Source organism: Callorhinus ursinus, unplaced genomic scaffold (assembly GCF_003265705.2).
Source record: "Callorhinus ursinus isolate GAN/ISIS: 27379988/994484 unplaced genomic scaffold, GSC_fseal_2.0 scaffold49, whole genome shotgun sequence".
NCBI lineage: Eukaryota > Metazoa > Chordata > Mammalia > Carnivora > Otariidae > Callorhinus > Callorhinus ursinus.
This window is the reverse complement of record NW_027397111.1, coordinates 4,323,433-4,340,509: the sequence shown is the minus strand read 5'-3', so window position 1 is coordinate 4,340,509 and position 17,077 is coordinate 4,323,433. Positions and strand designations below refer to the sequence as shown.

The 17,077-nt window shown below is 46.2% G+C and overlaps 1 protein-coding gene across 6 annotated transcripts in view; it reads left to right on the top strand.

Moving 5' to 3' along the window:
- Nucleotides 1–9,792: 9,792 nt before the first annotated feature.
- BMAL1 (basic helix-loop-helix ARNT like 1) overlaps nt 9,793–17,077 on the top strand; it is a 100,846-nt gene continuing 93,561 nt past the window's right edge. For all 6 annotated transcript variants that reach the window (XM_025894165.2, XM_025894164.2, XM_025894163.2 and 3 more), the window contains exon 1: nt 9,793–9,931. The gene's annotated coding sequence lies outside the window, so the exon portion shown is untranslated. The remainder of the gene's footprint in view (nt 9,932–17,077) is intronic.

Below are 17,077 nucleotides of genomic sequence, written 5' to 3'. Positions count from 1 at the left end.
ATTTCTTACCCCTTCTTGCTCGACTGACAAAAAAATAACACAATACAACACAAAAAACATTCCCCCTATAACTTTTAGAAAAGTTTATTGTTGTTTCTTTTTAAAAAAAAAAAAAAAGACTTATTTATCCATTTTAGAGAGAGTGAGAGAAAGAGAGTGGGAAGGGTGCGGGGGGGCAGAGGGAGAGGGAGAGAGAGAGAACTCAAGCAGTCTCCCTACTGAGTGTGGAGCCTGATGCGGGGCTCAATCCCACAACCCTGAGACCATGACCTGAGCTGAAATCAAGTCCGACTCTCAACCTACTGACCCACCCAGGAGCCCCATGCTATTGTTTCTTTTTATACTCCATGAAATACTTTGTTTGAATGTATTGTCAATTCACTGTTAGGTGATAGAACAAAAATTTTGGTAGTCACAACTGTAAAAATGGCTAATACACGGCAGGAACAGTGAACTGATTAAGTGAAAAAAAATGTGTTTATTTTTCTGTCCCTGCATTATAATGTAATGAATTTTACTGAAGTCCATGGCCACTCAGAGGCCACAATGACCCAGTAGGGCTACACTGTGGTATCTCACCCACTCATTTATTCATTCCATCATTCCTCCAACATTTATTAGAGACTCTTCTAGGTGTGGAAGAGAGAGCAGCAAAAATGCCCCTTCACTCACAGACCTCACTGCAGAGAACATACCATAATTAAGTACATAACAAAATGTCAGGTAGTGGTAAGTATTATTTAAAAAAAAAGGGGGCAGGAAGGTAAGGGGGAAGAGAAGGACCGGGCTGGGGTAAGATGGGACAGCTGCTATTTTGTATGTATTTTCGTACTGAAGGCTTGCTGACATACACAGTTATATTCATTTCAGGGGTACGACAGAGTGATTGGACACGTTTATACTTTATGCTAGGCTCACCGCAAGGGCAGGTGCCATCTGTCACCATACGACACTATTCCAATACCATTGACTCTGTTCCCTGCCCTGTGCCTTTCCTCCCTGTGACTTCTTCATGCCAGAACTGGAAGGAGGCCGCTATTTCAGAAAGGGTGGTCTGGGAAGTTTTCTTTGACGTGAGGGTGGTCACTGGAGGGAGTGATTCCTATGTCTACATTTGTCTGTGAAAGGACACGTGAGTGTGCATGGAAAAAATATGGCTCGCTTTTACATCTCTTCGTTATTGTTTACTCATTCATCCAAACAGTATTCATTTTTGCGAATGTGCTGCTACTTTGATAGCTATGGGAGAGATGAGTGAACCATAGAGGCATGGCATCTGGCTCACAGAGTCTTTGGGAAGACAAGAAATTATCACGAGTGTGATAGTGCTTTGAGAGAGGAAATACAGGGTGCTTTTTATGGCTGGGAGGTCAGGGAAGGCTTCCCGGAGGAAGTGACCTTTAAGCAGAGAAGCAGGTGTGAGCCAGATTAATGTGGACAAAGGTATTGAGAGTGAGAGAGATTTACAAGCACGGGGTCACTGTACAACTTTGTTTTGCTGGTGACTTTCAACTTTGCCACCTATCTAATCTCCCAAGGGCTAAGAAGAAACAGCACTTGATTATATTTCCTTGCCTTTCTCTGGCAGATGTACAAATGCACAGGGAAATTATTTAGCAGTAGAGGATTAAAGGGAAAGACACAGCACAAGGGAAAAAATAATCATACAATCAAAACTCAATGACTATTTGTACTCAAGATTTGGATATCTTTGTTTACAGTAAGTTTTATTGCAAATCAATCCTTTCGATAGCTGGAGTGCCCTGTGAAACACAGAATTGGGGTAATAAATTTCACAAAGACCACTTATCAAGCTATTGTCATTTCCAGTTTTGTTTTTAATTGGACTGCACATAAATTTTCTTGTGTCTTTAACATAAGATTTATGGCAGAAAGAGGAAGAAACAACAGCAGGAGGAGAAAACATGAAAACCATCAAGAAAAAATATGTAAGTTTTTTTCCTTGTCTATACTGATTGATTCTTTGAAACCTAGTATGATAATGATGTAGGGCAGGAAATCTGTGGGCCCATCTCATAAGCCTATAACCTACCCAAAACTGTTTATAATGAAGAACAATTAGAAATGAAGGTTTTGCATAATGGTGTATGATACCTCCATTCAGTGGAATATACCATAGCCGTTAGGACATCAGGTCATAGAAAGCTAATTGGCATGGGGGAATGTTCACCATAGATCAATTTAAGAAAGCAGGATGACAACAAAAATTACAGTGTGATAAAAATTAGGACACAATATAATTACGAAGAACACATGGCAAGGAAAATATATCAATATTTTAATAGGAGTTATATCCGGGCGCCTGGGTGGCTCAGATGGTTAAGCATCTGCCTTCGGCTCAGGTCATGATCCCAGGGTCCTGGGATCGAGTCCTGCATTGGGCTCACTGCTCAGCAGGGAGCCTGCTTCTCCCTCTGCTTCTCTCTCTCTCTCTGTCTCTCATGAATAAATAAATAAAATCTTTAAAAAAAATAGGAGTTATATCTGCTTAATGAGATTATAGATTATTTTCTTCTTCATGTTTTTTCTTCATGTGTTTTCCAAATTTTTTGTCACAAACATGTATTAGTTTTATAATCTGAAAACAAAAAATGTATGTTCTGTCTTTTTTTTTTTAATTGCAAAGAGAAAGGAGGGATTTAAGCAGCAATCATTCTTATAAGGCACACATATCCTTGTACAAATGAGAGTTATCCTCAGGTAGGTTTTGAATCAGTACCTTTTACATGAGTGAAGTAAAGGACCCAGAAACAGGCTTTGTTGCTTGGGATAGTGCTGGGGGGTTATATCTTTTATTTAAAAAACAACCACCAAAAAACCAAAAAGAGGGCTAAGGAAATAAAACTTCACAAGGAATAATGCTTTAAAAAGAGTAATTCTTGGGGTGCTTGGGTGGCTCAGTCGGTTAAGCGACCAACTCTTGATTTTTGGCTCAGGTCATGATCTCAGGATTTTGAGATTGAGCCCCGAGAAGGGCTCCACACTGGGTGTGGAGTCTGCTTAAGATTCTCTCTCTCCCTCTCTCCCTGCCCCTCTACAACCCCCCTCCCTCTCAAAAAAAAAAAAAAGAAAAAAGAAAAGACAGAGAGAGTAATTCTTACAAATGACAGGTTTAAATAATGCCCCTAGGGGCATTGCTTACATCTCATTACCCAACTTCTCACCTTTTAACTGGAATATGTATCATGCATTCTTTAATAGTGTGTTGTGGACCTGTTTGCTAGTTGTCCCTTTCTTTTGTTCATGGGGTGTGTGTGTGTGTGTGTGCATTTGTGTAATCCACCTTTATTTTTGTGGTCTCTGGATTTTGTGTTATGCTTAGAAAAATCTTTCAAGTTTGTAAAAAATTTACCCATATTTTCTTCCAGTGTTTTTATAGATTTCACTTTACATTTAAATCCTAAATAATGGTGGGTTACATTTTAGTGTAAGGATTAGGGTAGAGAGAAAACTTTATGTGTTTCCATATGGCTAGCTGGTTGTTTTAATAGCATTTATTGAAAACTTCACATTTTTTCTCAACAATTTAAGTCACCTTTATTTTCTACTCGATTTTCACGTCTGTTTCTAGATGCTATGCTTTTTCATTCACCTCTTGATCTGTTTCTTCTTCTTTTTTTAAGATTTTGTTTATTTATTTGAGAACGGGAGAGAGAGAAAGAGATTAAGCACACACCCGCGTGCATAAGCTGGGGCGGGGATGGTGGAAGAGGGAAAGGCAGACTCACCACTGAGCAGGGAGCCCCGACACCCTGGGATCCTGACCTGAGCCTAAGGCAGCCGCTTAACTGACTGAGCCACCCAGGCACCCCTCTTGATCTGCTTCTAAACCAGTACCAGACTATTTTAATTACCACGGTCTTATAGTATGCTTTGATAATATGTTAGGTCAAATCCCCCAATCCATCTCATTTTCTTTTTCAAAAGCATATTGTAATTTTTTTTAGTTAATGCATTTCTTAAATAATTTAACACTTCACTTTGCTTTACTAATGCAAATGGAGATATACATATATATATACACACACACATACATTCATATATACACACATATATATGCCATAAAATAATAAGAATAATATATATAATATACATGTATATATATTACCAGAGATTGAATTTTAGTGCTGTTCATTCTAGCAAAGTAGGACAAAAATTATGCCAGTTTTGGGGCACCTGGGTGGCTCAGTTGGTTGAGCGGCTGCCTTTGGCTCAGGTCATGATCCCAGGATCCTGGGATGGAGCCCCGCATCGGGCTCCCTGCTCAGCGGGGGGCCTGCTTCTCCCTCTCTCATTCACCCTGCTTGTGTTTCCTCTCTCACTGTCTCTCTCTCTCTGTCAAATAAATAAATAAAAATCTTTAAATTAAAAAAAATTATGCCAGTTTTTTGAAGACAATGTCTGTTTATTCTTCAGGGTTTCTGTTGAGAAGTGATGCGGTCACTGGTCTTTTGTCTCCCTCTAGCAAATACCCCTCAGCCAAATGGAAAAGCCCCTTTGACATTTGAGCACCAAGATCTCTGGAATCTTGGTCATGTCTGCAAGCAAGATCTAGCCTAAAGCCTAATTACACGGTCTAGGACACATTCCAAATGAGGTATTACTGCTCTCCCTTTCTGGGCTGCTATGACCATCCCATTCAAAAAAAAAGAGTCAAGGAAGGTCTTTTCAAAAGCAACTGAAAGAGTCATAAACACCAGTCAGCCCACTGATGCCTGATTTTTAGAAGTTCCATTTTTGTTTGCCCGGACAGTCAACCTTGGTTAAAAAAAATAAAACCATCCATACACACATATAAACATGAACCACCTTTAGTTGGGTCAGCTGCTAATAGATAGCTATGATTTTTTTTTCTAATTTCTCCTTAAATAACAAATGTCTTCAAAACGTGATCTGTACTCTCTAGCACCGTGTTGTCTTCACTCATTTCTGTCCATGATTTCCCTAATTTCCTATGGCAGATCTTCTGGCTCTAGAAGCAGTTTTAGTAAAACAGCTTTCTTACAGTCAACCTCTTTGGTATTCTAACCGAAACTTTTGTCTCAAGTGTAAGTTCCCCTGATCTTCTAAACTTGTGTGCTGAGACTTTTCTTATGAAGTCTCCCAAACCCAGCTGTTCACTTCTCCTTCTTTTGCTCTTCCTGCTCTATTTTCTCCTGTTCTGATTCTTCGTTCACTGCAGTAGGCACCTTTGGGGAATCTTGCTCAGCCCAGGCCCCAGACTTCAAGAATGACCTGTCTGAGCCTCTCCTATTCTCTCTTTCTCGCCCAGTGGTTGAAAGCATTCGTGAAGGGCCATGTACAATGGGGTGGAGGGTGAAGAGCTACAGAGCAAAAGAATCATAAAGCACATGGGCAGAGGGATGACAAGTCCAGAGGACACATGACCCTGGAGAGAGGAGGAGATTCGTGCCAATGGCACCTCAGTTCTGGTCCTTTCAGAGGGCTAGCTGTGCTTCTTACCACGAAATATTCTTGTTTCCTCCCAATAAACCTCTCCCTTTGGGCTTAAGTTTGTTGAAGAGGCTTCTATTTCTTGCATTCCCTTAATGTGAGGTGACACTCCTGAGCCTAAATCCGTGCCTCTAAATATGAAGTTTCTTCGTTTTCCAAAGGAATTGTCTAAAGGAAGAGGCAATTTAATGAAGTTAAGAGTGTGAGCACTGGGTTCAGATTGCCTAATTAGCTTGAGATCTCAGGACCTCTCTGCCTCAGTTTTCCCATCTGTAAAATAGGAATAATAAAAGTATCTACCTTATAGGGGTTTGTGAGAATTGAAGAGTTGATGCATATAAAGCTCTTAGAATAGCACTTGACACATTGTAAACCTGTAGTAAATATTGTTATTACTGTTATTTATAGCAACACATTCCTACCTGGCTTTCTGCAAGAACTTTAACATGTCCATTCCAGGACTTCCCAGCTTCCTCCCAAAGAGAACACAGCTACCTAACTTCCGGGTCCTGTCATTGGCTCCTCCATTCAATCCAGCACTCCTGAAATTTGACTTCATGTCTGTTTGACTTTGGGACCTCGGTTTATTCCATTAGACTAGCAGTTCCCAAATTGGACTGCCTCTCAGATACCAAAGATTTTGAATCAGAATCTTCCAAATTAGGACTTGGACATCTGTATTTAAAACAAAATAAAACAAAAAACTCCTCAGTGAATTCTGATGGACCTGACCATTGGATCAGAGTTTGGGGAACCACTGTGGATTACACTACTTTTATCCTCACTGACTTTATCTGTAAAGTCCGTGTGGTAAATACCTCTTTCATAGAATTGCTAACCTAGAATGTGTGCAGGTACCATGCCAAGGGCTTTCTATCCTTGTCTCATTTAACTCTCACCACAATCTTGTGAAGTGCACACTAGATTAACGCCAATTACAGATGAGGAAACTGTAGTTTTGCTTGGTAAAAGTCATTCAGCTAGCAAGTGTGGAGAGTGAGCTTATCAGCTGCTGGAGTGAATGAGAATAGTATATTAGATAATGTATTTCAAACATCTGATACACAGTAGGTGCTCAATAAATGTTCCCTTTCCCTTCCTTTTATCTATGTGATTTTATTCATGCCCAGTGAATTTTAGATTGAGGACAATACTTTGACCTTAACAGTGCCCAGAGAATTAAGAACCAGGATTCTAGAAGGTAGAAAATAAAAGGGAAGTGAGTACCAGTGGAAAACGGAGGTTGCTTGGGATCTTCAACAGGGAGAAACACAAGTATAATTACTTATGGAAGAACAGGCTCACATGAGGAGGAACAGTAGCTTGGTCACTGAGGGTAGGAAAAGTCAGGGTGATGAACTTTATTTAAAAGAGGAGAACCAAGGTATGAAGGTAAAACCACATCATCTCAGAGAGACAGGGTCCTAAAAGAACACCTATTCCAGGCCCCTTCCCACCACATGGTCATCCAATTCTTTTTTTTTTTCCATTTTATTTATTTATTTATTTATTTATTTATTTATTTATTTGAGAGAAAGAGAGAGTGAGAGAGCACACAAGCAGGGGGTGGGGAAAGGGAAAAGCAGGCTCTTTGCTAAGCAGGGAGCCCAAGGCAGCGCTCGATCCCAGGACCCCAGGACCATGACCTGAGCTGAAGGCAGACACTTAACTGACAGAGCCACCCAGGCACCCCTGGTCATCCAATTCTTATGTTGACACTTTCTGTGACAGGAAATTCAACTTATCAGGGCAGAGGAGGTTCTAGTTGTTAGAAAACTCTTCATATTGTTTCATTCTAGAGCTTCTACCTGCAGGTCCCCCTTCCGCCCTTTAGGGCCCTGAAGAACGAGTCTAATTTCTCTTCTATTTGACAGCCCTTCAAATATATGAAGACAGTTACCTTGTACCTCCTGGGGCAAAACCTTCTGCTTCCTTTAATCTTTCCTCATATGATGTAGTTCCCAGGCTCTTGACATCCTGGTCCCTCTCCTTGTGCATGTGTTTACTTTTCCTTTGCCAAGCCTTAACTGGAGACAATACTCTATGTGTGTAATGACCAACGCTGGGTGGTACTGTAACATCCAACTTGCTTTATAGGTCAGACTTTTATCAATGCAGCCTAAGACAGCATTCATTTATTTGGGCAGCCATACTGAGGACTCAGATTGAGTTGTCTGTTACCTGAGACCCTTTAGGTTTGCTCTCATATGCATCTGTTAAGATACCTCTGTGTTTCAGCAGTTAGTTTCCCAGGGTGGGACCTCCATATTTATCCCTGTAAGAGCTAGCCCACTGCTCCCACATTGCATTTGGCTTATGTTATATAATGGTATCTCTTCCCCTCCTGGTTTTGTGTCATCCTGAACGGTGATGCAAATCCTCTGGGCTTTCATTCAGAGCACTGATAAAAGTCCTGAAGTCGAAGCCCTGGAGAGAGCCTTCTATCATTCGGATGGTAACTGGCATGGTATGAAGGTTTTGAAGTCAAATAAACCTGGTTTGAATTATGGCTCTGCCACCTATTGGGTGACATTGGACTAGCTGGTTGAAGTTTTGAGTTTCAGTTTCTTCAACTGTAACATGGTGTTGTGAGGATTAAGGGAGAAGATTCAGGGAAAGCATTTAGCTCATAATTGATGAAGCACAAATATTGATTCCCCTCTACCCTTTCTTCAGGCCCACAGAGCTTCATTAATCAGGCATCTATAGGTTATGGTTACTTAACCAGTTATTGGTCCAATTAATTATACTAGAATCCAGGCCTAGATTTCTTCATCTTGTCCACAATATCTCGTGAAGTGCATTGCTATAATGCCACTCACATAGAGTGGTTTCCTTATGAAATCAGGGCAGGGACAAAGTAAACAGCAATGATTCCACGGGCATATAAATTTAGGAAAAATAGTAAGCTACCAATGAAGTTGGTCGACCTTGAGAACAGTCAGTATTCAGGCCACAAGTGCATATTGGGCAACCACGCTGTGCCTGGCAATGAGCTGTGGACAGCAAGGGATTTACCACGGTTAAAATGCAGTGTCTGTGTTCAAGAAAAGAGAGGAGAATTCTAGAATCTTAGGGGCTAGTCTGGGTCACAGAATTGAGTGAAGAGATTTCATTCCATTTGTTCATGTATCCAATCAACAAACACTTATCAAGCACTTGTTAGGTGTCAGGCTCCTGCCCCCACCCCTCCGTCTCACTCCCATTAGGCGCTTAAGGGGAGCGGGGTGAGTATGAGAAGAAAGAAGACCCCGCCCTCGCCCTCCTCTTCAGCGAGGTTGACATCTAGAAGGTTAAGAGATCTTTGTGCTAAAGGCCCTCTGCTAAGTGCTTGAGACACAAAAATAAGACAGATTCACTGTCTTCTCAGTACCTAAGATGTGCTCTGTCATGAAATATTTATTTTTTGTAATCTTTGTTTCCTTCCGTCTCACTCCCTGGGCAGCTTTTCGCGGCAGAGACCGTGGCCGCCGGGGACAGTGTCTGCCACCCAGTCGGTGGTCAAAACCCGGGCGCTAGAAGGAAATGGCAATGGAATCGCCGCAGGCTTGAGTTTTGTCTTTTCAACAGCGAGAATGACAGCTGCAACGGGACGCTTGGAGGTCAAGACGAACGAAAGGAACGTAAGAAACTTGGATGGGGAAGCCTTCTAGAAATACTAAGTATTCGTTCTCCCGTTTGGACTTTGGCAAGCCAGGCTGTTTTAGGAAGGGTCTGGCACTCTGTGTTCCTAAAATTGGTTTCCTAGATGGAGTTGGAGGGAGGCGAGTGAGGAAACGCTGCTTTTTGTCAGGGTGCCCGAGGGAAGAAGGGGAAGGAGGAGGGGTGAGACCGATGAGCCAGAAGCAAGCCAGGGACCCGGAGAAGAGGGACATCCCAGGCGACTGCAAGGAGTGCGGCGTCTGCACCCGCAGTGGCCACCGCGAGCGGGAGACCTGAGGCGAAGGGAGAGGGCAGGGGCGAGGAAATCCAGGGAAAGCGCGCCGATTGGTCCTCTCCTCGGGGCGTGCGCTTCTGTGCGCCCAGCGATTGGTGGCGAGAAAGTAGCAGGTAAACCGGCCCCCGCCGCCCCGCCATTGGTCAGCAGCCTCTCTAGCTGCTACATCACTGGCCAGAGGGTCGCCGAGCCGCGCGCGGATTGGCCGGGGACGACCGCCGAGACCGGCTCCCTTCGGGCGCTCGGATTGGCTGGTGGAAAGAGGCAGGTATCCGGGCTCTGGGGCTCCTCCATTGGTGGGCGGGAAAGGGGGGTTGGGCACAGCGATTGGTGGGCGGGGGGCCGGGCCTGGGCCGGCGGGGAGCGGATTGGTCGGAAAGTAGGTTAGTGGTGCGACATTTAGGGAAGGCAGAAAGTAGGTCAGGGACGGAGGTGCCTGTTTACCCGCGCCGGACTCACCGCCGCCGCCGCCGCGGGATCCGAGTGGGGGCGCGGACGCGGGCGCTCCCGCGAGCCACGGTGAGTGTCGGGCTTCCCGCGGCTGGCGGCGCGGCCCGGGGCACCCCGTCGGGGGCCGTTAGCACCCTGGCAGGCGCGGCGCCCCTGCCGCCGCCCGGGGCGCAGCCCGGCCGCCGGGGAACCCTGCCCGACGTGCCCGCTGCCGGCCTTAAAGGGCCCGTGCCCGCTCCCTGCCCCCACCCGAGCCGCGGGGAGGCTGCGCCCCTTAAAGGCGCCGCGCCCGGCCGCCCCCATCCTCTCTCGCGGGGGCTGGCGCTGCAGGGTAGGGCGGGCAGAGGTGCAGTAGGCGCCCTTAAAGGGACCGGGAAAGTGTCCCCGGGAGTACCCACCTCCCCTCCTCGGGCATCGCTACCTGACGGGGGGTGGGGGGAGGAAGCAGCCAGCTGCCTCTTAAAGGGACAGCTCCGCCCTTTGGGAGCAGTGATCCGGCTCAGGGCGAGTCCTAGGATGTATCCCTGGGAGCTGGGGGGAACCTCAAGAGGACCATTCTTGATGGCTGCACCCCAAGGGCGTTGGGCAGGCAATGCCTCTTCTGCCCTTCCTCCCCATCTCCTCCACTTCCCTTCGGGGAGCCTGCAGGGCTGGGAGGGGGCGGGAGGGCGTCTCCGTCCGGCTTGGGGAGTGCGAGTCGGCCAGCCCCTTCGACCCTGTTGCGGGGCCTTGGCGCTGCACCCGGGAATCCGGGGCCCGTAATGGGTCAGACCCCAGCTTGCGAACTTTCGTCCTGCCTGCGCCGTCTGGGTCCTCGGCCGCCCCGGGAGCATCCCCCGTGGGTCTTTGAGCAGGTGCCCGACGGCACGGGGATGTCGCCCGGCGTCCAGATGTGGGCCCGCCGCCCGCCCTAGAAGCCCCGGAACCCCGCGGAGGGTGCAGCAAGGCTGGCTCTAGCACCGGCTTTGACAGATGTCAGAAAAGAAAGGTTCCCGCTCGCGATTGCCGGGCGTTGACAGCCAAGAGAGCTCTCTTTTGCTCGGAGATAGAAGTGGAAGAGCAGAAATTAATGCCGACCTCGTGGGGCTTGAGTCAACGACCCCCGAGGGGTCTCGAGAAGCTGGCTGCGGAGCGCAGGCAGGTGTCGGAGGGTAGTCGCAGGGGAAGGAAGGGTTGCACTGGACATTGGCGTCGGTTGTCACTGTCGGTGCTGGCCGATGAGGGACCAGGCTGACACCCCTCGCCCCACATTCCCTATCCCCTTTTCCCTCCTCTGCTTCAGCCCCTTGGCCCCTTCCCGGTCCAATAGCGTTGTCTGGGCACTTTGGCGCTTGCTAGTCTCTTCTCCCTGCTCACAAGAGCTACTCCTCGGCATGGAATTATTAGCCAAGTTTTCTCACCCAGCTTCCAGAAATAAGATTCGGTATTTGTGAGGAAGCATTTCTTGAATGTACCTGTATTTCCAGAGTCTTCGTTTTTAAAAAAATCCATAAAAAAGCTGCCCATTAGATGCATCTCATTTCCCACAACGCTTGCTTGTCCTTCTGACATCTGCTGCTGTTCCCTGCTTTAATCTATTTTTATATGACAACTATTATTTTAATGCTTCTGGTCCCATTGATATCAGGATCTGTCAATTTGGGTTGGTGGAGTTTTTAATTAATGTACTGGTTGAATCATGAGCTTAAAATAGTCATTGCTGCTCCTGAGCAGTTTTGAATAATCTCATGCTCTTTGTGCTTGCAAGGGAAAGAAAAAAAGTCACTGCTGTTAAATTAAATTTCCATATCAATGAAACTCCAAAATATTTTTTAAAACACAAAATTGAATCTTTTGCTCCATGATCTGTTACTGAGTTCACTTTACTGATAAGTCTTTAAAACAGCTTCTTGAACCTATTTAGAAGGCTTTGAAATTGCCTGTATTATCTGATGCTGGAATCTGTGGAGGTATTTTGGTTTTGATGGTGGATGTAGCCAGTGAATAATAATAATAACTTAAACTATAGTTAAATTTGTGCCTTATTCCAACCCCTGAAGTTTAAAAATCGGGAGAGAGAAAGGAACAGGTGGTAGAAGAGCATTAGCCTGAGAGTTAGAACATGCTGGTTCTGGCCCAGACTTGGGTGTTCATGGCTGTGCCACCTGGGCGAGTCACTGAGCCTCTCTGGGTTCTGTTTGCCTCCGACGGAAAGAAAGGCAGTTGAGCTAGGTGATCTCAAAGGTTCTTTTTGCTCTAGAGTTCTCTGCATCTCTAAATATTTAATACATTTGAGTTCAGGTTGGTATTTACCTCCAGAACATCTGAGCCGAAGTCCTATTTTCATAGGAAACTTAAACAGTACAACAGATGGGGTTTTAAAGACTCCATTTCAAATGATTTATAAAATGATGACGACTCAGGAGTTTGCCTTCTGCAGAAGAGGTTTGCCTACCACACGAAGAAAAGGAAGTGGCCGTGTTTTCAGATTTTTCCTTCCACGCCAACCATCTTTGTGCAATTTATGTACTAAACAGTGAAGAGGCACTGTGGAAAGACTTGGTTATGTTAACAAAACTGCCTGAGAATCTATGGAAACTAAATATTTCATATCTTTCTTTGGTGTAAGAGTTGCTTTCCTTCTGTGAGCTTTCTTCCGGTGGTGACCACAGCATCAGCTCTGAGGGTGGTGATAAGAGAAAGTCAGTATCAGAGAAACAATTTCTGCCCCTTACCATGTTACAGTTACAGAGTGATTTTAGTTAGCATCATGGGAGATACTTGCAGGGAAGTAAAAAATCCTCTCTAGACCTTGAGGTTTAGTGAGGAACCCAGAAACACAGGCATGTCACCCTTCTGCAGTCTTTTCTCACCTCATTGCCACTTTGCCACTTTGTCACAACACCCGGACTTACCCCAAACACCCACCCTGGCTTTTCTCCTCTTTCTTTCTCAAAACAAGACCTGTTCGGACTTGAGCCCCCTCAGCATCTCTTCCTTCCTGCTCAGAATGTCCTGTCTTCTCCACCCTCCCACCCCCATGTCTCCTCCTCTTTTTCCAGTTCAGAAAAAGCAACTGGATCTGTCCTCTGTTTCTTTTCCTTGGACCTTCACTTTGGGCTGGAGCCTGGGACTCTGGTGGCAGGACCTGGGACTTGGGTTCTGATTAGACAAGTGCTTGATCCCTCTGACCACAGGCTCCTCATCTGTGGGGTCATGGCAGTGCCTGCCTCCCAGAGTCTGTGGGAGGATCCAGGGAGATGGTGCATGTGAAATGCCTGGCACACAGGAAGTCCTCCCTCAGGGCCTGCTACCACTCCCTCCCAGCGCTGCCAGGGTCCTGCCCCCTGAATATCCTCACCAACCCCTGAAAAGCCTTCATCTCGGTTTAGTAGAGGAAGGATGGAAGGGGAAAGACATAGCCCTTCTGTGGGCCTGCGATGGAGCAGGCAGCTTTCACCTGTCTGTACGTGGTACCCCTGAATCTGTATGTCTCTCTCTCCCCTCCCTGCCCCGCAGCCTCTCACAGGGCTGCGAACGTTCACCTCTTCAACTCTCTCATCTGCTCTGTCCCTAGCTCCCACCCTCTGGCTGCTCTCTCTACCACCCTTCTCTGTAGTTCGCAGAGATCTCCAAAAACTTTGTCTTGAATTCCAGGGGCCTGTCCTTAGTCCAGAATGGTTGTTCTTGGCCCCTGTGTTGCTGTTTCCCTACCTTTCTTTCCATCCTTCTTGAAATTGCCTCCTTCTTCAGCCTTTGGGTCACGATGCTCTCTTGGTTCTCTTCCTGCACACCCTAAAGGCAGGTTTTTGTCCTGGCCCAGTTTTCAGTCCTGATCTGTCTCTCCTTCTTCAGCTGCCAGTGGGTTCATCGTAGGCATTAATGGCAGCCTTGAGCCAGCATTCATGACCTTGGAGTCATAGGTTGCACACTGCTTGCAAGTACTGTCTCATTTCATCCTCGTAACACACTGGTGCCTGTGCCCCTTCACCGCCAGGCTGTCCTGAGACGCAGTTTGTTTGAGTGGTGACAAGTGCAGACTTTGGAGCAGATTGCACATCCCAACTGTTCCTTACCAACTTTATGATGTGTGGTCAAGTTGCTTTGCTCACTATGTCTTGGTATCCTCAATTATAAGACTGGGATCTCTGGAGTCCTTACCTCAGAGAGTTGTGGTGTAGATTAAATGAGTTAAAACTATTAAAAAATGCATGAAGCTATTCATGGCACATAATTCACATTCAGTGACTGTTAGCTCTTCGTACCTCTGCTCCTTCTCGCCTCTCCATATTCAGCCTGCCTGTCCATGTGCACGGGACTGTCTAGTCAAACTGAAAGGCTGTCTGTTGCACCTGCAAGGGACCAGCCCTTGATCCATTCCATGTTCCAACTTTCTCAGGTCAAAATCTTACTCTTCTCTAAGACCCAGATCAAATGCGTGGTCCTCCAGGAGCTATTTCTTCATTGTGTTTTTCTTCCTCCCCACACCTGGCAGCAGTGTCCCCCAGCCCTTGGTTTAGCTTGAATTCATAGCTACTGTTCCATCTATATTGTGTTGGGCTGTCTCTGGGAATATCTCCCCTTGCCTGCTCAGGCCAGGCACTTTGTGGGGAGTTCATCTTGGTTTCCCCAAATCACAGGCATAGGGAGCCTTTAGGATGTGCTTGTTCAATATAATCGATTAGTGATCTTTGAGGGGAAGGAGATGGAATGGGGTGCATCAGGGACACATGTTGGACATGGCTGTGAGTAGTTAGGTCTACAGGGAAGAGAGGTTTGAGTTTGGGACTTAATGTGGTAGAGGGGATGAGATTGGGTATGTTTTAGTCATCTTTGCTTTAGGGGAACGTTGAGTGCTGGCATATGATGAGAAATGATTTTTACGTTAGTACATGCTGTCCTTTTAAATAGTATAAACTCATGTTCATCCAGCCCAGTTAAAGAAGGGGATTGGAGGTCTGCCTGATTTCCTATTCTGGTTAATACTCTACCCATTGGATTTTGTATGTATGCCGGGTAAAACATTTACATATATTTTTGCCTTCAACTGCTGTTTGAAATGTGTGACCTGGGCCAATTAGTTAGCTTCTTTGAGTCTGACTTACCTCATTTGCAAAACAGAAATAATGGTACTGATGGCATTAGTGGCTAACATTTATTGAACTCTCTGTGTGCCAGCAAAGGTGTTAGTCGCCTTATGTTTATTAATGTGTTTAACCTTCATCACAACCCCATGAGGTAGGTACCGTGATTATCCTTTGTTTGCCCAAGTGAAGCGGTTTTGGAAACTGCCCGAGGTCACTCACCTGGTGTGGGGCAGGGCAGGAATTATGCCCAGAGGACTCCAGAGTCTGCTCTCTAAGCACTGTTGTCGGGGCCTGCTGTGTATGTGTGTGGGTGGGGGGTGGCGGCCACCACCTGAAACACTGTGTGTGCAGTGCCCAGCACCGGGCTGGGAGGCAGGCAGTCCTGTGGTGATGGCAACCCATCTTACTGTTGACAGATGTGGTCATGCACCTTCTCTTCAGCAGGACTGAAGTCCTTTGCGGCAGGACAGGATGCCCATTTAGATCTCACCCGAGCAGCAGTTCCAAGGGCTCGTGAGCATCCTTCTCACACCCTGTTGTGCACTTCTGTCTCTCTTGCTTCCTCATGCCTTTCTGGGCATCACTCTGACATGGGCCTCGTGAGGCTCAGCCAGCCCCTCCCCGGGCAGCTCTGGGCATCGGATGAACCTTCAAACAGAGCTCGGTGCCCCTTGCCCTCCTGTAGCCATCTGCAGAGCTCCTCACTGGGGAGGAGACCTTTTCAAGAGTCTCTCACCTTCTTCCTCCTCTCCCCAGCTTCTTAACCCAAAGGCAGGCATCAACAGCCTTGGTGTATATATACATATTTTAATGCCAGTTGTTTCCCCGAATACATTTAGATAGTAAGAGAAACATTGTCTTATGTCAAGAACCTGTTACATAAAAATGTGTTATATAATGTTCAAATATATACTGCACAGTGGAATTAGATACCACTTTTTTTTCTCCCCAAAGAATAGAAAGATAATAAACACAGGCTATACTGAATGTAATTAATCTTGGATTTGGAAGGCATAGAAGGACATGCTCTACCCTCAGAGCTATTGTTTGGAACTTCTGTTATCCTCCTTGAGTGCTGCAAGTGTAGGATGTATGGGAAGTTGACCTGAATCTGCCATGGAATGCTATTGTGAAATACTCTGGAAATTGTCTTTTTCGGTGGGGGGGGGAGGAATTCCTTGACATCTTGCTTACTTATGTTTTTCTCATATCCAAGCAGAGGGAAGAAGCTCTTTTTGCCCCTCATACTTAGACCAATGAGGTCATCTTCTAACCAGTTTTCTGTTCTACCCTCTACCTCCTTCAATTCTTCCCATACAACGGGGCCAACTTTGCCTTCCAGAAACAGCCCTGTGGCGAGCGGCCTGTGGTTCACACCCCATGTTCGGTGTTCCAGGCTCTCCAGAGTCAGATCCTGTTCCCCCTTGGTGGCCCTGCTCCTCCACCCCAACCCCCATTCCCAGACTGAGCTGGGCACTGGAGGTTCGGTGCTGCCCCGCTCTGCCCCCCCCTGCCTAGGCCGCCCCCATGCCATGCTCCTCCCCACTTGCTCCTGTCTCCCCCTTGACCTGAGGGGCCTGTCTCCTTTGTCTTAGCTTGCCTCAAATCGCACTTCTGGGTGAAGCCTCCTCTGGTGACATTTGCCCCCTTTACATACACACTCTGTCTCTCTTTGTCACTTTTGATTGCCAGCCATTTGTTCAGAAGCAGTGGTACTTCATAATTAGCAAATTATCACATTGTAGCTAATCAGGATGGCCAGTTCTCTCATTTTTTAATCATTTCATGAGTAAATATCTTGTCCTCACTTCCCATTCTCCACCTCTACTCATTTACCCCTTCAGTGTAGTGAGTGGATGCCTACTGTGTGCACAGCACTGTTACAGGCACTGGAGATACTGCAGTGAACAAAACAAGAGTCCCAGCCAGAGACAGATCGTGAACAGTTGAAGACGTTCACTTCTGGTAGTGATAAATAGGCAATCATATAAAGTAAAGCAATAGTGACGATGAATGGTGGGACGGGGGTTGCTTTAACTGGGTCCCTTGGGGAAGCCTTTCTGAAGAGGTGACATTTAAGCTCAGCTGCAGGAAGATCTGGGGGAAAGTGTCCCGGGAAGTGGGAACAAGTGCAAAGGCCCTGAGGTTG